The sequence below is a fragment of the Pipistrellus kuhlii genome, unplaced genomic scaffold, assembly GCF_014108245.1.
Source record: "Pipistrellus kuhlii isolate mPipKuh1 unplaced genomic scaffold, mPipKuh1.p scaffold_m20_p_2, whole genome shotgun sequence".
NCBI lineage: Eukaryota > Metazoa > Chordata > Mammalia > Chiroptera > Vespertilionidae > Pipistrellus > Pipistrellus kuhlii.
Genome location: NW_023425515.1, coordinates 58,102,944 through 58,124,525, shown reverse-complemented (window position 1 = coordinate 58,124,525; position 21,582 = coordinate 58,102,944). Strand labels below are relative to the sequence as shown.

The 21,582-nt window shown below is 36.9% G+C and overlaps 1 protein-coding gene across 10 annotated transcripts in view; it reads right to left on the bottom strand.

Annotated features, from left to right (window-relative positions):
• The window catches only part of ZBTB20 (zinc finger and BTB domain containing 20), an 821,112-nt gene that overhangs the window by 321,040 nt on the left and 478,490 nt on the right, over positions 1-21,582 (bottom strand). The gene's annotated exons all lie outside the window — the stretch shown is intronic.

Genomic DNA, 21,582 nt, shown 5'->3' with positions numbered 1-21,582 from the left:
GTCAAAGCAGCTTGGAGCTTACCAGAGTCCTATAACTAGAGGCCTTGAAAAGAAGAGGGATGTTTAGAAGCTTCTCCAAAAGCAACAAGATGAAAGTGCTATTGGCCCTGACCGCATGATGAGGGCTTTTCACCAAAGGGGGAAACTTAGCCCAGCTGATCATCCCAGCCTAATTGATTAATTGTGGGTCTGACCATCTGGCTGATGAATGCTGACACCCAACAGTGATTGCTGTGTAACAGGAATCCGGATGTGCTCTCCCTGATGCCTCCCACAATAATGGCAGCTCTGAACTTGAGCTGAGTGTATTCAGGCCTCTTGGCTCAATCTCTTCATGGAACAGTGATTGTGGCAGGGAATATTTTACTAGACTTGGTCAAGCATTATCTTTTCTGATTTCAATTACCCCCTCTTTTCCAGCTCCACACCTACCCTTTCTGAACTCTCTCTTGTATATAATCACTTTTCATGCACAGCATTCCATCTGTAGTTTCCATCATACTGTCTGATTCTCTCATTTCCGGTTGCTCTATTCAGAAAAATATTTTACTGGTCTAAAAGACTGTATTGCTATTTCACAAGGACTCCTATTGAGACATTTTTATTATATATCCCTTTTGCTACTGGTTTACTTCAAATGACTCTGTGCTTCTAAATAAAGAAAATTATTTTACCTAATTTATGATTAAAAGGCCCCCACACATAAGTCCCGAGTTCTGCATGAAGTTAATAGAATACAAGGGTTAAGAGCAGATAGCTCTTACATCTCAAACCTACACCTGACCCTCGGTTAATAGTGTCACATGAAGGAGATTTTCCCCAGATTTCTCTGGAGAGAGAAGGTCAAATGCATGTAACTGTCAGGGATCAATAGCACTGCCCTCCCCTCTCTCCCACTCCAAACTAATCTACACGGAGCTAACCTGTATGAGAGAGAATTCAGTAAGCAAATAAAATCCGAATGCATAAATATAAGCTCTGAGGAATTACAACCCAAATATTTTATTATTTTTTATGGGAAGTAAACTGACACAAACTGTCCTGCACAAGCTTTTCCAACAAGTAACAACATAGAAGTATCCTCTCTCCTCTTCTTTCCCCAGACTATTACCATCTCAATATTCACCATTTTCCTTGCTCCTCATATAGGCTGAGTTCTTCTGCATTCCAGGATGGGTCAGTGTTAACTTTCAGTAGAGGATGGCAGTAGCATACTGAACTGCAGAGTTCCAGACTGGGAGTTGGGAAATGTTTTTGGCCTGTCAGTAAACAACTATGTGTCTACGGCAAGTCAAGTCCTTTAACTCCCTATGTCTCAGTGTCTTCATTGAAAAATGATAGGGTAGGACTGCATGAACTCCACAGACTCTGCCAACATGAAGATTCTATGGTTCTATAGCTCATTTTCTTTTCCTCTCTGGCATCAGCTACTCAACAACTCTGCTTACAGTCACTTCTCTGATCTGGGTTCCCAATAGAAAAATATTGCCTTCATTTACTACCCAGTATTTGGTATTTGTAATCTCTCTTTCTTTTTTTTTGATGCTAGATATTTTGAATCATAAATATGAACACATCCAGATAGATGCTTTAAATTTGAAGGCGTTTAAGGAGAATAGCTTTCCCATGTAGAGCATTTAGTGCAGCTCAGCATGGAGGAAGCCAGCCATCCAAAAGTGGAGCAAAGGGGCCAATTCACAAATGAGAGGAAGCCTTTCATAATAAGAGTCTCCAGACTCTTCATTTTAGATGAAGCTAAATGCTACCAAATTCCAACTACTTTTCTAATCAATCCCAGACACCATCACAAGCACTTAGGACTACAAATATGAGGGCCAGCACTGGCAGTGATGCAGTTCTTATTTCACCTCCACATGTATCGCCAAGTAGGATTTAGGATGGCATAGTAATAAGAGCCAAGAGGACAATCTGTCATTTATTTTCCTCCAAACTTTTTGAAATTTCCCATTTGAGCTCTGTTTCTCAGTTTTAATTTGGTAACTGCCATTTTTCAGCATTTCTTTTAACAGGTTACTAATAATTTCTGATACAGGATCTCATATTTCATTTTGTGCTGCTAGAACTGCTGTTAATATTTCATCTGCCTTCAATTCAGTTCGGAATAAAGGCTGCTAGGTTTTTGATACACTGTTAACACTTTGGGGATTTGATCACCAATGTTCACCCAATTTGTCTGGATCTTGTTAAGTATAAGTAATAGACTACCTGAATCAGAAATATCTCAAAGTGTGCTATACATTCTAGGGGGCTTCTTTGAAGTCTCCTGTCCTGGATCTTTGATGAGAATAACAACACAATTATTCTGTTTCCTTTGCCCAGGCTACTTGCTCTTTGCTTCAGTGGTAGTATTCTGGGAGCAGAGTGCAGTGCTTAAGAACAGGGCTCCCAGGGAGATCTAGGTTCAAATTCTAGCTCAGAAACTTTCTGCAGGTATCTCATTGGGCCAGTTCCTTAAACTCAGCCTCTGTTTTCCAATTTTCAAAACAGAAATAATAATAATGTCCACCTCTATTGCTAAAAAGATTGCATAAGCTCATGTACGGTGCTAGGACTTTCTGAGTTATCACTAAATAATGGGTATCATTATCACCTTAGCATCAACAATCTATACATTTGCATTAAAGGATTATTATGGTTATTATTTTGTAACATATTTTAAAGACCAATAAATTACTTTTGAGTGCAGACTTGGTGTTTATGTTGTTATAGCATACATTTTCAAGAACTGACTGTGACATTAAGTAAAATATTTAAAAATTGGTCCTAAGAATCATATATAATTAGAAATAGCATATAGAATCATATTTTATATTTCACCTTTCAGTCTAGCATTAAATTCTCACAAGTTTTTGTTCATCTAACAGTCAGACCTAGATAAGGCACATGGTACCAAAGCTAATCCATTCCATAAAGAGATGGCTTATCATATTTACTTTCCCTTACTCCCAAAGAATATAGATTATTTTAATATTCTTTGATTATGTACCAGTTGGAGTCCATCAGGAGAAAGAAACCACATAGCAATTTGAATAGGCAAAGTTTAATATAAAGAATTATTAACTATAATAGAGGATTGAAGTGATGAGGGAGTAGCTAGTAAGAAGTGGAGAGAATTCAAAATTATATAAGAATAAGCAAATATAAAGAGCATAATCATTTGTAGGGCTGAGATAGAGTGTTCAAGGAAGAGTCCTCTGCACCCCTGGACTGGGATCCAGACCTGGTTGGACAAGGCCCAGCCATTGAATGAATGAAAGGCAGAGAAATGGCTGGGAGCTGTTGTGTGGTGGGTGCTGGAGGGAGCTGCTAGCCACAAGGTGCTGGAGAAACTACCTGTGCTTCAGCTGCTAGGCACCAAGGCGGCTGTGTGTGTTGCAGGCACCAGACCCTAGAGACAACTTGCACACTGGAGGAGCCTGACAAAGGAGTACAGAGAACTGGGAAAGAAAAATTTCTTCCTCTCTAATATCTCTCTGAACCTTCTACCGACAAGCACACTCATACCTAGAAGCAAGGAAAAGTATTTAAAGGTCCCAGATACATGCTTGTGGAATAAGCAAGAAAGGGTAAATCTTAGAGAAAGTACACTGATAACCAGCATAGTTATTATTTGTTCATTCTCGAGACAAAATCCAGTGTTCTCAATTTATTATACTACCCTTCGCCTTGGATAATAAATTGGCTCTCTGCATAGCCAAATAAATACTGACAGAATCAAAGAAAATAACATCCTAGCCAAAACCAGTTTGGCTCAGTGTTTAGAGCACTGGCCTGTGGAATCAAGGGTCTCAGGTTCAATTCCGGTCAAGGGCATGCACCTTGGTTGTGGGCACATCCCCAGTAGGGGGTGTGCAAGAGGCAGCTGATTGATGTTTCTCATCAATGTTTCTAACCCTCTATCCCTCTTCCCTCCTCTCTGTAAAAAATCAATAAAATATATTTAAAAGCAAAACAAAAACAACAAAAAAGAAAATAACATTCTATTAAATAAAAGTAGAATTTGTACAATATTACCCCCAAATACTGCCCACATGTTTAAATTGTTTATAATTGAAAGATTAAGAAAAATATGTATAGAAATACTAAACTAAATTTATACATCAGTGATGTCAGTCCAGAGTTTCAACTAATGGGGTAATCAGGAGTCACTCTTTTTCAAAAGTGGTAAAAGTGGCCTCAATTATTTCCCTTTCTCCTTTTCTTTTTATTGACTATAGACCCATATTTGCTGTTCCATGATTGTCAACTATGGGTTGCTATTTTTCAGGGGAAAAAAGTGTTTTATAGAGAATTTTTCTCATGATTCCTGTCCTACCCTCAAAAGTTAAATAGAGAAGCATCAGCAAAGACCAATGTGGTGCATTCCTGAAGGTATACAGTGATCACTTTTAGGACTGGTTTTACTTTAGAAGGGGAGGTAACAAACACTTCCCCAATTTTTGCCCAATTCCTTAATTCATTTTTTAAGAAGAGAACAGAACCTTTTGTCCTAGAATTAGAGGCAGAGTTTTAAAGCACAAGCCCTTGACTTTAGAAGAGGCGGTGGTGGTGGTGAGGAGCTAAAAGCAATTGGGTGAGGAGAGGTCCTGTGGGGAGAAGACTACCACCAGACTAAGACCACAAAGCACCTGCTTCACTCACTTTCCATGTCTTCCTATGCCTGGCCATTCAGGTACTATCTGACCTCGCTATTATGGAAGGGTTCTAGTTGTTTCCTCACAGATGTGTTTTCTGAAAAGCAGAGGTATTGTCAAACAGAACAAGCCTCACTTTGTTGCCTCACAATCAGATTGTAGACAAGAGCTCCCTGCTGTTGTATTTAGGATTTTCTTTGGTTTTGTGTAGTGTTTAAGGACTGAGGATAAACCTCGCGACCTTACATATATTTGATCCCCACCTCCATAACCAACATAAGCACACTCCTCTCCCCTGTAATTTCCAAGTTCAAAAGGAGATGGTGGCAAAGGAGGAAGTCCCTGTGTATCAGGCAGCCGCATCCTTTGGTTCCAGTTCACCCTTCTATTCAGCTGGCTTTTCTGCTCTGACCCACTACATTTACCCTGTCGGCTGCTCTTACCAGCAACATGCCTTTTTAATCAGCCTTCCTGGGGTCTGCATTTGATTACAGCATTTGTGTTCTATTTTGATTCTTTTGTATTGTGCCCTGTGGTGTGAGCTTGAAAGGTGTTATTTATAAAATGAAATTCTATTGTATTGCAACTTGAATACAAAGAGGACATATAATATTAATGCAGAATGTATTTAATAATATCGTGAATCTATTAAATCAATTTTTTTCCTGAGAACACAGAATGGGAGTGAGGCAGTGGGCTGGTAACCAGGTAATGTGATCTAAGCATCACCTGAACTTCCCCACAAAAGCACTCTTGAAAGCTGGCACAAGAACCATTCTCTTAACATCAGGGTTTCCAGAAGGCAGAGACTCCCTCTCCTCAGCCAGACCAGTGTGGCGTGCACCTGTTTAAACATTCAATTGTGGAAGGCCAAACATTTTCCTAGGCATCAGATGCAAATTTTCTGACTAAGGAAACCAGGAGATGAAACATGGATCTGACTTTTTTTTTTATTACCTAGGAAGATTTAGGTAAAGAAGGAAAATAGAATCACCTGTTTCCAAGGAGCTGCTTGCTAAGGTTTGTAAAAAGAAATTAATTCCTCATGTTCCTGACTCCTCTCAAAGTAGGCGAAGAAAATCCTAGTGATACCTAGCAAGAGTGTAGGTTTCTTTACAGATGCTGTCAAATGTTCATGGACTAGTCTCCAACTTTATTATGGAAGTGTCCCCAACTTCTTTCACTGCTAATTTTAAAGCAAACTACAGACTGCAACATCACTGTATCAGAGCTTGCATATCACAGTTGTTGTTCCATACATTCCATTCTTCCCCTTCACCTTTCTATTTCTCCCATTGATACATCTGAAATCCTCAATAGCTAAGCTACTGTTTGGAAAGGGAACAAGGAGGGAGCAAGTGTGGAATGTGGTTTACCCATCCGGCTCCACAGCACTTGCTAAAATAATCTGTGACACATAAAAGAAGCTGGCTGGGCAGTCCTGGAGTGAGCTCCTAGATTTTTACCTGTGCTTACTCACTGGCTCATTATATAACTCGAGGGAATTTAGGTCCAGTTATCTAATCATTAATATGGAAATAACTACATTTATTTTTTCTATATGCATTGGGCTTCTTTAGGGATGAATGAGATTATGATTGGGGAATGCTCTAAATTTTCTGCACCAAAGGTGGGATACAAAGGCACATTATTAAAATGATAGTTCTGCTCCCCCCTTTTCGGTTCTCTAAATTCAGATATAAAAAACATTAATGAGATATAAAAAACATTAATCAGATATAAAAAACATCATTCATAAGTGACATCCCAAAAAGGAAGAAGCTAATAGGTGTTCAGAAATACACATCTTGGTCTTGAATGTATCAAATTATAAGCTATTTGCATAAAAAGATCACATTAAAAATCATTATACCCTACCATAGTGGTTTGCCTTAAATAAGTATTCCATTAATATTTGTTGAATGAGTTAAAAAAGTGAAATCATACAACTTCAGAGCTAAAAATTAGCTAGAAACCATGTAAGGACAGTTACCTTCTTTTGCAGATGATAAAAACAATGCCAAGATAAATTGAGTTACTTATCCAAAAGCAATATTAATAATGCTACAAGTCTTTAGAGGAGTTGTTAAAGTTCTGCCACTGCAAATATATTATTCAATCAATTAAAATAAAATTGATGTTCTTTTCTAAAAATAAAAGTATTCTTCAGTTCAAATAATCTGAAGTATTCTAATCTAACCAAGGAGGTTGAAGCTTAAAGTCACAAGGGAACCTCATTAAGTGGTCAAAGCCCATAAGTGTGCTAGTTATATCAAGTGACTAAAGTTGAACATTTTAACACTGTCTATCCCTTGGTCTATTGACATATTTTTCAGGTAAAATTAATGTCATAAAAACAAAAAATAATGTCAGATACTTGAAATTATATGAAACTCATGGAGGTACAATTCAAAAATGCAATTACTTTTATTTATTATTTCAGTCTACTATTAAGCCATATTGTATACTATATGCCAAATCTAAATTCTAGAGTCAGTAAACAAAATAGGAGAAGACACTTTATCCTTTGCTAAATAAAAAATAAGCAGGCCTAGAGTGAGTAAGGCAATTTTCCTTTAGGGGAAGTTACTTGTCTGATATTTGCAGGAAAAAAGTTTGACTCTTGGCTAAGCTGTCTGGTTAAATCAACACCATAACAATAAAAGCAAGTCAAGCTATCCTTTTTGACTGACTTGGCAGTTTTATTTTCTGAAAAGTATTATATATATATATATATATATATATATATATATATATATATATATATATATATGCTTTTCTTTATCTTAAACCAGTCAAGATATTTAAATTCTTAACTAGAATGTAAACAATATGTAGGCAGGGTTTTTGTTTTTAATAATCTCCTGAAGACTGTAGCAGAGTGTCTGGGATAAAACAGAAATTGAAGAAATGTAAAATTTCAATTATTGTCAAGTAGGACTCTAGGAATCTCCAATGAACTATTTTTTATTTTTCCAAAGCCCCTTTCACATTAAAAGGTCATGGTGAACAGAAATGGGAGAAAAGGGGAGCAAGTGACAGCAATAGGTTAACTACTTGTAACATCTGGAGGGCCTGTTGGAGACTTGCTTGTGTATTACCAAGATTTGATTCCAGAAATGTAACCAGGCATTCACAGATCAAGTTCCAATTCAGAGCTTGACTTCATTTCTTGCTCTACCTGCTTAGGCATTCCAGGTTCTACTACTTCAGAACCAATATTCAGGAGTGTTCAGACTAGATTAATGTTTCCTTTCACCTGGGTATTGTCCAGGGAGTCCTAATTTTCTGTTCTGTTATCTCCATAATCTGTTAAATCATGTCTGGACTTCTGAGTTGGAATATTATGAATTAATTCCCTATGATTCTAAATGATTCTATAAGCATCTACTATGTGTCTGAGACGCTAAGAAAATAAATAAGAATAACCCTTACTTCATGCCTTCAAAGAATTAGGGGATTTATTTACAATGTAGTGGTTACTTTGCATAGATAGCATATGTGTTCCTGATTTTAAGCTTCTGTTCTTCCTCAAAGTGTCCTTATTCTTTAATGAATTTAATTAGTTACTTTGTAGTCTAGCTATGTGCTACCTCTATTATAAATCATTTTTTAGTTTTTGTAGTCTACATTAATCCCCGCCTTTTTTTTTGACTAGTACATATGGAATAGACAGTGCTGCTCACTCAACATCCATTCCCCCAATTCTTCCTAGCTACAGACCCCTGTGTTAAGAGTCACAATGTGCTCAGTCCAGGATGAGTTAAGCTATTTCTAAACCAATTATGACAAATCTGTTCCCTGACTTCCTTGCCTCCCTAGCAACCAAGGGTAGCCTTGTGACCCAGTTCTAGTCAGTATGATCTACGTGGCAATCTGTTTGAGAGGCTGGTTTTGAGAAAAAAAAATTCTTTTTTGATAAAGGTAGATGTAAAAGAAAATCCTTCTCCTTCTCCCTTCCTCTCTCTCTGAAGATGGACACGATGCTAGGAGTTGCAGCAGCTATTTTGTGATCATAAAGCAACAAGCAGGCAAAAAGGCAAACAATTCCAGAGACGTCAGCTCCGATTTTATTACACATCAGTACTTCCCTACCTCTGGACCTCTTGTTACATGAGAAACACAAACCAGTATTTATTTAGGCCACTCAAGTCAGGAACACATTTCTAATCAAGAAATAACTTTTATACTTTGAATTACCCAAACTGTTTTTCCTAACTGAATGCCATACATTGGCCACATTCTGAGCATTTAATAAATATTAATTTTCTCATATATACTAGTTTAGTAGACAGTCAATATACTGTATATAATAAAATTCTCACTATGAAAGCAAGGGGAAAATTTGTATTAAGCTAAGAAAAGAGGGTTAAACTAGGTTAAAAAAGAAACATTTGAGTCTATAATAAATTCCACGAGAAGAATTTGTTACAACCCGGCACAATTATTAATACAATAAAAGCAAACTTTCAGTTTTCAAAAATTAGTAGAAATGTATTTTAAGAAAGCCCCAAAAGGATAGTTGTTTGAAAGAGATGATATAAACACGACTTTTATTAAATATAAAGAAGACAATTCAATGCAACTCCTGCTCTATTTAAACGGAGCGAGGAAACAGCACTTGCGAAATATCACTAGCAACGACATTTTCTCTGTCCCTTAGGAAGCATGACTGTGACTCACCCAAATGCTCCAGACTCCTTAGCATGCTAATTAGCTTCCAAAAATCTTTCACCTGATGTTTGAACCCACAAGTGAGGAAACTATTATAGCATTTGCTTTTGGAGAAAAGACTACATAAGTTGGGACAGAAGCTATTTTCACGGCTTCCAAATATTACAAGTACAGGGGAACGGCTGAGGAGAGAAATAAGCAGCTCTGGGTCGTTTTAGGTTAGTGACCTTAAATATAAGGTGCGATTTAATCAGAAGCCAGAGTAATCATGGCAGGAAGTGGGGAAAAAGACTCGGAGCTGCCTGGAGTTAGGAAGGACTTTGGTGGCAGCATTCAGCCTGAGCTAACACTGCAGGATTTGGTCAGAGACTCCACAAACAAAGGGCTGCATTATGTAATGCATCTTGTATTCCTTTGTGAACTATTCCACAACGAACGGAGTTTCATTAGTTCCCTCTCCTCCCCGCCTCCCCTCCCCACACTCCCCAGTAGACATTTTACCAATTCCAGGCTGCGACTCCTTGTTGTCCAGGAGGGAAGCTTTCTATCTTAAATAAAAGTTTGAATTGCAAGGAAAGTAAGATATTTTTTCTTCTACAACTCAAGCCAAATGAATTTGAACTTTATACTCACTTGGAAAATACTTCCTAAATTAGATGGTCAAAAGTAATCTCATAGAAATAATTTCCTAATAATTCAGCAATCATTAGCAATAATTTCAAACTTTCCCTCAAGTCTATCATTTTATGGTAGTGTTAGTCTGTTAAGTATACTATTCATACAGGGTCACCTTTCAATACAGCATTTTATTTGTGAAATTGAAAGTCAGCATGTTCCATGAATGGCACACAGCAATACATTCTCATAAATAGTATCTCTTTTCAAAATAAAACTTATTTTTATGCCTGTTACGAGGATATTCTTAGATTAAGTTACTCCCTATGCTATCAAATTTAGCTTTGGTGTATAAAAATATATTTTTAGTAGTTTAATTCTTTCATCGATTATTAACTTAAGGGCCTTCCATCATATAATATTATTTTGATCAACTGTAAAAATAATTTAAGTGCTTAGTAGATTTTTTTCCTTCTGACATATAAAATGGTAGTTTAATATTTGTCACTTAGATCCCTGTGGAAGTGACTAAGGTTTACAGGGGAGTACTGCATGGGACATGTCTTCTGGCTGAGGATCTGGGTTGTACATAGTTAAAGTTTAGATGAGAGCCCCCGCAATCAAGAGTTATAATATATTGAGCGTTTGACTCTCAGCAGGTTGTGCTCTTCCTCTGACTTGGTCCTAAACAGATGCCCCAACACTCTGCCATCTCTTAGGCAAAGCATGAGAATGAAGCATTCAACAGTATTCATTGTGCTTATAAACCCACTTCATGGGAATCGTGGAGTCAAGGCAGGTCATATGGATTTTCATTCCGCTGGCTTTTTTTTTTTTAATTCAAAACTCACCACCCTCAGACTCAGAATTATGTCCTATAATTTGGGTGACCATATCTCTCAGTTTACCCAGGAGAGTTTCAATTGTATAGGCACACTTATTAATAGTGACTGCTCTCACTCTCAAAAGTGTCCCAGTTTGATTGACAAATTATAGAGTTACCCCCATGTGAGCTAAAAAAAAAAAAAAAGTTGTAATATCATTTACAATAACATTCTCTTTAAGACAAATTAAAATAATTACTGTTGGTCAACGAAAGTGAAGAGAAAGAGATAAACTAAAACTTCATGATTTTAGTCCCAAGCCTTCATTCAGAGAAATCTTTCCATTTCGTTTTAAAATGAGAATTTTGGAAACTTTTATTTCTATGAATTACTTAGGATTCCTAATTTTAGGCAGTACTGTTTTTTAAGTCCTATTTCATATTTGAAGGCATGTCTGCCATTAAAAATTATTGTAATGAAAAAAGCATAAGATCTGAAATGAAGTTCTTGAATCTTAGATTCAAGTCCTAATTCAACTATTTGCTCAGTTGGCAAATTCAGATAATCTTTGTGAATGTTATTAACCCCCTTCTAAAATATCTTTAAGGACATAATAAACAAACAAACAAACAAACAAACAAAAAACAATAAAAATAACCAAAAGCAGATAAGAAATAGCTATATATATTATAAAAAGCTAACATAATCGCAACATAGTTACTATTATTTCTTTTTATAATAAAGACAGATTTTTCCCTTTTTAATTCCTAGGCACTTGAATTGACTGTAGAGAAACTGCCCCCGGGCATCTGAGATTGAGCCACATGTATTGGAGCTGGGCCTTTTGCTGGTCCTCTGACAAGCTTTATGACATTTCTGGGTGACACCTCTGCAGATACATTTATGGCCCACAACAATCTAGGGAGGAAAACTATGGACCTTGTGCACTGTGGCCAGAAAATGAAAGGCTGGAGTTTAAAGGATATGACTTTGGTCAAAAGTTTTGTTAGTGCTTCCGTGAGTTTCTGCTATAGATATTCTTTCCTCAGAAGGAAAGGAAAACTGGGACTAAGAGGGGCTGGAGTAGAAAGGCTAGTTCATGGAGAAAAAAAAATGCTTTTCACGTTTTTAAATGAGTTCCTGGATTCATACAGATATATCCTTTCTTCTTGTTGTTGTTATCCTTTTTTATCCTCTGAGATTCTAAATTCTTTGGCCCAGAAAAAAAATCTGGGTGTTCAGACTTCATTTTCTTAGTCTACCAGACATCACAATTATATGAAAAAAATTATTTTCTCATCTTTATAAATGTAATAAAATAATTTTATTTATTTTAGAAAAGTCTCTGACACACTTCCTCCCCATAATTTAAGAGACATTTCTTTGGAGCTTTTAGTAATTGTAGAAAAATTTTTATAATTTATTCTTCATGTAAATAACTAAACAGATAAATACACTAAATGAAGAGCTAATCCTGTAATGTATGGCATTTGTGCTGTTTAAACTGACTACTCTGAGAATTAAAGCTCTAGTACCTAATTTGAGGCCTCAAGATCCTTAGGCTTGAACAAGGTTCTATAAGCAACTCTCTAACTAATGATTTATTTTAAACATACTATACTTGCAAATGTGATAGGATAAAAAGAAGAATGAATGGCAAGAGACTGCAGAGGGGAAAGGAATGCCAACAGGACTGAACTTGGTATCCCTGGGCTGAAAAAGCACTAAAAATCTTCCTCTGTCCCTTGGTGAGAAAAATATCTCTCACACATCCCATCTATTAGTTCAGTTGTATTTAACAAGCCCCTCTTTTAAAATGCAAATCTGCCTTGTGAACCTGTAAACTTCATTCACACCTTATTGTTAATTACCTTATTGTTAATTATGTTCTGGGATATGATCAACACTTATCTGATACTAGAGGAATTAGTGCAAGGGGCTCTACCCTGGCAGCCCCAGCTTCGGTAGTCCAGAATGCCATCCTGACAATCTTTTGGCTGTTATGTCTAATTAGCATATTAGCCCTTTATTATATAGGATTGGCAATCTAGGAATAAACAATTAGTTCTGGATGAAAAAAGAGTAACTTTGGTGGAGTGGGTGGAGGTGGGAGTGTAGGGGTTTCATTTGTGGGCATTAGGACATACTGTTATTTTTCAATTTTGTCTAGGAGAATGGCAATAGCTTGGGTACCACAAATTGAACACTTTTCTGATTACTAATGTCTGGCTGAAATCAGAACAGGTCTGGAAACCTACAAACTTCAAGTTTTAAACATTTAGCCATAGCAAGTTAATTGTGTTTAGTCTTTCCTGGAAAGCTTTCTAGCTAATTCTCACTATCTCCAGAACTCATCAACATTGGACTCTAAGACTCCTCTGATTCAACCTCCCAGGTTTGAAGCTCAACTGATAAATTAATTTTTAAAAAATGTGATCCAGTTTTTTTTCATTGTCTCTCTAGTTCTTTACCTTTTTGGAGATCATGGTATGTAATCCTAGAACATACTGGAAGAAGTTTCAAAAGAACATAAGTTGATATGTTAATTCTATATCTATTTTAGTAAGTGCCATTTAATCTGATATCAAAAGGTTGAAAAATTTAAATTAGACTTCAGTTGACTTAAGCTACAAGTATTAACTGGGCAGAAATTCAAGGAAAAATATTTTATGACATCTTATAACATTATTAATCACCTCTCCTTTTATATGAAAAATAAATATGCTAAAATCTTCACTGTTAAGAAAAGAGGTCATCTCTCCTGCCAAAATGGCTAATTTTAGTTTTTATGTGGTTGGATACATTTGTAAACTATTACATGAAAACATATGGTTGGAACATGCCTCTTCCTTCATGAGCGTTCCTCTTTTGGGGCTGAAAAATTTTCCTCAGTTGTTCCATGTGCTATTTTGTTGTTCTGATGGCTTCTTGTTCTAAATAATTTTCTTCCTTTTCCATTTTTAATGAAATGAATGCTAATAAGGAAAATAAAACCCTTTAATGAAAATCCCTTTCTTGTAGGGCTGGGAACTGATGTAGGACACAGGGGGACAGCCAACATTATGTTGCACATTCTTCAATCAATTGGTCCCTTTGTGGTTTATTCACCTGAATGCATTTTGACAAGTAGTGAAGCATTAGCAGGAAAGGGATTATTTGTGTGGCTAATTTTCAGTTACCTATGAAGTACTTGACACATTTTTCTTCTTATTAAACATAAATCTACCCATTTTATTACCATCAGGTGAGTAAATCACCATTTTAAGGTATCTCGCTAGTAAGGAGTACCGAGAAGTTCCTGCAGCATTAAAATTTCACAAAGCCTGACCCTGAAGTTTTGGTATATGATTCTCATTTTACCTCGGAGTGTGAGAGCTATTAAGTTGGCATGGTCGAAGTGCAGTTTGTTCAAACAGAAGGCTAATATAAAACAATTGAGATTCCCTCCAACTATTTAATTTGATTCTTCACCTTATATTTGTCCTTACTTTTTCCTACAACATTTATCCTTTCCCTTCATATTTTATTTTCACATCTTCCAAATTCTGCCTAACAGTGAGACTATACTGTTTTGGCACATGATAGGCTTTCTATAAAGACTTGTTGAATGCAAGAATAAATAACTGGAAGAATTATAAAGTAAATAATAGAAAAAAATCTTAATTAGGCAAATTAATAAAGGTCCACCTTTGGGGAAATGTACATGATAGTAAGAAGTGATTAAAAATTCTAAGGATATTCAGGAAAGACAAAACCTAAAAGGTTAAAAATGATAAATTCTATACTCAGAAAAGAAAAAAACACAGTTCAACAGAATTGAAAGCACACATACAAGGAAGATAATCTGTTATTTATTAAAAATTAAATGGAAAGAATAAAATTAGAATGCTAGTTGGTGTTATTGTATCAAAGCAGAAAGTCATGAGCGTCCAGGTTGGTGAATACATGAAGATGCACAGAGGATGGTGTGCCTAGAGAGGGCAGGCAAGCCCTGTGCTCCTTCCCTATGCCCAGCCCTATGCAGCTCTTCCATCTGGCTGTTTTGTGTTACGTCCTTTTATTATAAATTGGTGATCTCTGTGCTCCAGGAAGACAAAAACCATAACTTATAACAGGAGATTCTGTCCATTGGAAAAGATACCAATTAAAGACTCCACAACCTTGTTGGAAGAGACCTTATCAGGTATTATACTAACTAATCCATGTGCAGCTAAATTTAAAGGTGTTATCTCATGGATTCACATTTTTCATTAAAAGAAAAAAGGAGCCTAACCTCGAACATGCCTTCTTATGACACTTTCCTCCTCCTACAGTGGACATCAAACATTCCTCAAGACTGAGAGCTCCCACCACCAGAGTTAGAGAGCTAGCCCCAGATATCGAGGAGGCCTGTATACCTACATAATTGATGTTGAAATTAAAAACCCATTTGTTTGATTGTTTTTACCTGTCTAATAATAGTATTAGTCATAATAATAGCTATAATTATTCTTTGGGCTTTTCTCAAACCTTGTTCTTATATAGCCCAACTGTTAATAACTGCTGATGGTGTATAAGGTAACTTTTGTATTATCAAGAATACTTAATTTTTGGTGTCTCTTTTGAAATTTAGAAGGAATTTTATTGCAGGCAGAAAGAGATATATGTGTGTGTTTGAAAGCAGTTAAAAGGAAGTAGTTTGTCCTAATAAGTTGGTTATTCCTAAGTGAGTAAAAAGAGAAAAATAAGAAGGACAATAGAAGTTGTAGAAGGTTATTGGAAAAGGAATATTGAGAAAGAATTTTTATGCATAAACCCTAGAACCCCCTTATGGGAATGTATTTACCTACTAACCCAGCAAGGACTATTAACTATATCAGTTCAGATGGAAATTGAAGTGGCTATAAAAATGTCCCTTTGTGAGGCCTGCCAAGGCATAGGTAATTGACTTATGAAACTCTTACTGTACTCCTGGCCTCTGGAAAATTTTAGAAGTTAACTGTAATTTATACTATTATGTTCTTACAGCCTTGGCCCCAATTAAACCTTAAAGTTACAGTGCTCAATTGCACAACTAGCAGGAATCAAATTAACAATGAATGACACTTGAGTGCTTCCAATGAGAGAATGTGCCTATTAAAATAATAGCAACAATAATAATAATAACAACCACAACGCTAATAAGTGGGAAGCCACTGATGGTCAGATTGTGAAAACTAAAGAGTATATGAAATGCCCTCAAACTATAAGTAAATGTGATACCAGGTACAAAATACAGAAAAGTGAGACAGATAGCAAACTTGGATCATGATAGCTTGCAGGTAAGAAATGATACAGTGTGGCTTTTTTTTTTTTTTTTTTTTTTTATCAGTAAAACTTACTGCCTCCCATTTACCTTCCTTTTCCTTTTGAGAAAAAATTGGTCTTTGATTTTCATCCAAGGTTTCAACCTTGCTCATCCCCAGTGGACTTCCATTTTAGCAAAACAAATCACAATAGTAACACTTCCTAGGAATGTGCCTTCCTAGAACTCTTGGAACCTGTTATCCAACAAAGATTGGTTATCAGTTCATCCTTCAGATTGATATATGACCAAAAGGGTGAATTATGGGACAAAAAAAGGGGCCATATAATGAATATGACAACCCCAGGGGAAGCAGAAACTAATCATTTCGGACGGTCTAAACATAAAAATTCCTAACTAAAAGCAGGTCATGACAGGTAATCACATGTTAGGCTTGTAGCTTCCTTGATAAAGGTCAATCTTTACGTAAAGTGAATCTATTGTTTTTTTGCATCTAATATAACATACCTTTGAAATGTCAGAGCAATCTCTTTTTCCAGAACTCTCAGGGCACACCCACCACACCAGAACAGGAATCTACAAAAACTCTCTTTATCTTGTTCCCAGAATACCATCTCTATGTGCTGTAAATGGTATTCTTATCTATCCTGTATGCACCAATGTAAAAGAAGCATATGTCTCTCCATTTTGCCAGTTCCCCACTTTGCTTTCTCCACTTTGCTTTCTTCCACCTTCTTAATCTACCACTAATGGATTTTATATAATCCTCTTTTTCTCTTCCATTGATTTTAATGTATAAAATAAGCTGTAAAACTGGCATTTTCTCAATTCTTTGAGATTTTGCTTTCCAGCAATTGTTATTAGTTTGGTCCCAATAAACTCATTAAAAAATTTTTTTTAAAAGAAGCAAAAAATAATTTCTTTCTGCTCCAACTTTAGAGAGAACAATTCTCCAATGCCACCAAAAGCAGAATAGAGAAACATGTTTGAAATTTAAGAACTGCAGTAGAAAACAAACAAACAAACAAACAAAAAAACTAGATGTTCAAGATAAGCTACATGGTTTGTGTGGTAACCAGCTTCTACGATGACTCCTTATGATCCCTGCCTCCTGGTTCCTCACAACCTTTGTATAAACTTGTCTACAGTGTAACAGGGTTGGTCTGTGTGATCAATACTACGCATATGGTACAAGTAATGAGCTGTGAGTGTCAAGACCAGGTCAGAAAAGCCATTACTATTATACTTATCTTTCCTCTCTGCTACACTCACTCTGGGGAAGCCCACTTCTGCGTTGTGAGGGCACTTAAGCAGCCCTATGGAAACTGGCTTTTGGGCCATGTAAGTGAGCCTCCTTGGAAGTGAATTCTCAAAAGCCAGCCAAGCCTCCTCTGACTGCAACTCCTGCTGATATCTTTATTGCTACATCATGAAAGTTCTGAAACCACAACCATCTCACTAAGCTGTTCCTGAATTCCTGAAGATGAGAGGTTCCTGAGAGATAATACATGCTTATTGTTTGTTTCAAGTCACTAGGTTTTGAAGCAACTTTTTGAAGCAATAGATAGCTAATATAGTGACTATGGCTTTTCTTTGATATCTCAGGTGCACAGAATTGGATTAATCATAATCCTTGGTAGTTGATGCATACTTAGTACTGGTCCATGGCTGGTTTACTTTTAGTCACATAGTTATTTTCTAGCGAATTAATAAACACCACAAACTAAGACTTTGAAAAAAGAGCTTGGAGTTTTATAATTATCTACATTAACCCATATAGTTACCCCATTTTATTTTCTTGCTTCTTCCATCTAAGATAACCACTATCCTAATTCTTTATTTATCATGTCTGTTTTTCTTTTCATGCTTTACTACATCTATACAAGAAAGAAGGACTATTTGAAAAGCAGCTAAGTGGGAAAGTAATAAGATTCTGTAGGCAAAAAAGGAGGCCGCCCTTGCCTTGACACCCTCTCTCTGTAGGATAGATGAAAGAAGTTTGGGAAACTTTTATGGGGGATGATAAAAAGTGGAAGCTTTAATTTAGGAAGAATGGAAACCACATTTCCTCCCCTGTACTAGAGTTTATATTTGGAGAAAGAAGAGTCAACTTCTAACAAAACTTCTCCTTCCTGATGAAAATCCAATTAGGGACATTTACAATAGTCCAGGCACAAGGCACTCAGCAATGGCAAAGAGAAAGGGAGACTAGGTTTAAGGTTTGCTTTGGAGGTTGAACTGATAGAATGTGGTGAGAAGCTATATTGTACAATAAGCCAAAAAATAGAATATCTTTCTTGCAGTCTATTGTGTAATGGAGAGTGAGTTGACTTTTATACTGCAAATGTAAAGAAAACGAAAGTTTCATTCATCTTTCTGTAATGATGCCAGTCTAATTTGCTATTAAATTTCCATTCAAATGCTCTATTTTGCTTAGTTACAGGGGATTTGCTCCTCTTAAACTTTCCCAGGCAGTTTGTATGAAAGTCAGTTGCTAAGATTATCCCTAAGGAAAACCTGCAAAATGTTGCAAGATAAATGACCCCAGTACAATATGCAAAGTAAGTAGAAGAGAAGGATTTAGAGTTACCTTTAGAAATTAGAATTCTGGGCTAGAGTTGCCGGTTAATCACTAATTGGAAGACATTTGGTCAAGGTGGCTTTACACTTTCCAAAAAGGGAGGACTTTTACATTTTTCCTCTTGGAAATAAAGGTAAGAGTTATCACAGAGAGAAATGTTCTTTTTCTTCCTTCTCCAGCTACACAGTTCTTCCTTAGGTGACTCAAAGATAAAGGCCTGAGAATAGGAAGTCATAGTGGCAGCTGGGAGGTCGCAGAGGTTTTAAGTGAGGTTAAACTTGTGGGAAAGCTTTTGGCAACTTATTTAGGCTGAGTAAAAGAAGTAATGTGATATGCTAGGCAAATCATGAGTTTAGATTCGACAGCCATGAATTTAAAACCAACTTTTAGTACTTAATATCAGCATCATCTTGAGCAAGTTATCCAACATGTTTAAACTTCAGTCTAGTCATCTCTAAATTGATTATCAACTATGGCCAGTATTACACATATAGGTGGGGCAACAATAGGTTTACAGTTGTGAGTACTTGAAACATAGAATTTATTCTTGTTATTATTACTTATTAACTAGTAGCCCTGTGCACGAATCCATGCACCAGTAGCTCTCTGCCGGCCTCCTGTAGCTCTCCTCCTGCTGTCCAATGCTCTTGTAGCTCCCCTCCAACCCCCCTCATAGCTTGTTGCCCTGTCCCCTTCTGTAGCTCTCCACCTCCTGCAGCTCTCTGCGGCCCATTTGTAGTTCGCTGCCCCACCCTCCTCCAGATCTGTGATCTGGTCCTTACACCTTCAGTTGTTACAATAATTAGCATATTTCTCTCTTATTATATAGGACTATAGGCCTGGTGCATGAAATTCATGCATAGGGGGTGAGGGGGCTGTTCCTCAGCCCAGCCTGCACCCTCTCCAATCTGGGATACCTCTCACATTCCAGGACTGCTGGGTCCCAACTGCTCACCTGCCTGCCTGCCTGATTACCCTCTAACTACCCCCCTGCCAGCCTAATCAATGCATAACCGCTTCCCTGTTGTCCTGATTGCCCCCAACTTCCCTCCCCTGCAGGCCTGGTCTCTCCCTCCCCCCAAATTCCCTCCCTTGCAGGCCTAATACCTCCCAAATTTCCTCCCCTGCAGGCCTGATCACCTCCAACTTCAGTCCCCTGCTGGCCTGCTCCCCACAACTGCCCTCCCTTTCTGGCCTGATCGCCCACAACTGCCCTTCTCTGCCGGCCATCTTTGACCACATGGGCGTTGCCATCTTTGACTCCATGGGGGCGGCCATCTTGTGTGAGGGCATGGGGGTCAATTTGCATATTACCTTTATAATATAGGATTGTTATATTTTTGCATACAAATAACAATAAATCTACTTTTGTCCCAGGTTGTTTTATGCAGGCACTTAGTCAGTACTGAGGACTTATTTAATATCTTTCTAAATTGGATTTGGAGTAAGGAGCTAGTAATCATAACATTTATGGGAGAAAAAGAAAAGATATTTGATCCTAGAGCACTATCTGGTGGTAACAATCATTTGACAATTGACCAGTGGACTTTGTTGACATCTCTTCATTTACTAATTGGTAAAATCTTAGAAGTAGAAGAAAAAGGATTATTTTTTAATGTCTATCATTTGGAAGGAAAAAAGATCAGACTTAAGAAACAGAAGATAATACTAGATAAGTTTAATCTTTTAGAGATTTTTTTTATAAGCACGTGGTGGTTCAGTGTTCCCACATCATAGATCATGTTCTCTACCTATACAATGATATGGCTATCAGAAGAGTAAAAAGAGGCACCTTACATGTAAATTGTAACGAAATATTGTGCTATCATTGACCACTGAATTTGTTATAATGTTCCTTTGATTATTGTTGTAGCACCTCAGTTAATAAAAATTTTAATAAGGAACCTATTAATTAACATAATTAATATATATTACTTATTACATATTAGGCATTGTACCAATCATGCCATTAGTATTTTAAATATCATTAATAGCTATAAACATATTATGTACTAGAGGCCTGGTGCATGAAATTTGCACTGGAGGGGGAAGTGTCCTCAGGCTAGCTTGCGCCCTCTCGCAGGCCAGGACTTCTCAGGGGATGTCCTCCTGCCAGCTTAGACCCAATTACCCTGGGCCTAAGCAGGCAGTCAGACATCCCTCTTGCAGTCCAGGACCCCTTGCTCCTTACTGTCCACCTGCAGTGGAGGTAGGAGAGGCTCTCACTACTGCCACTGCTCTTGCCAACTGTGACCCTGGCTTCTGGCTGAGCATCACTCCCCCTGTGGGAGTGCACTGACTACCAGGAGGCAGCTCCTGCATTGAGCATCTGGCCCCTGGTGGTCAGTGTGCATCATAGCGACCGGTCATTCCACTGTTCAGTTGATTTGCATATTAGGGTTTTATTATATAGGATGGTAACAATAGGAACCATTTATTGAATGCTTATTGTGTGCCATATTTTATGCTAAGCATTTTATATCAATTTTCACAGTTTATATCCAAAGACCTAATGAGCTAAGTATCATTATTTAAATGACGAGATAGGACAATCTTCTCTTGTTAAAGAAAACTCACCATGTTCATACCTTCAAAGCATTGATAGAATAAAATGGCAATATCTTAAACTGAGAAAGTGTCATTCCTAAAATAATACAGGCTGGGGCAAAAGTACTGTTAACTACTTTTACTAATTTGTACTCTACACAATAATAATGTTATACCACTTAACACTGTCCCCTATTAATTTGATCAATTTCCCTATTAATCTATGAGAATAACAATTAAGAACAGAGCAAAATTTCATCTGAAATAACAAAGAAATTTAGAAAAAAAATCAAAGACATTAGCTTGACTAGAATTCATCCAGTTAAACTAATGTGTTATTGCAAAGTTCATAAATATAGTAAGTAAAAATCATGTACACTGTCAGGGGATTATCATTAAATT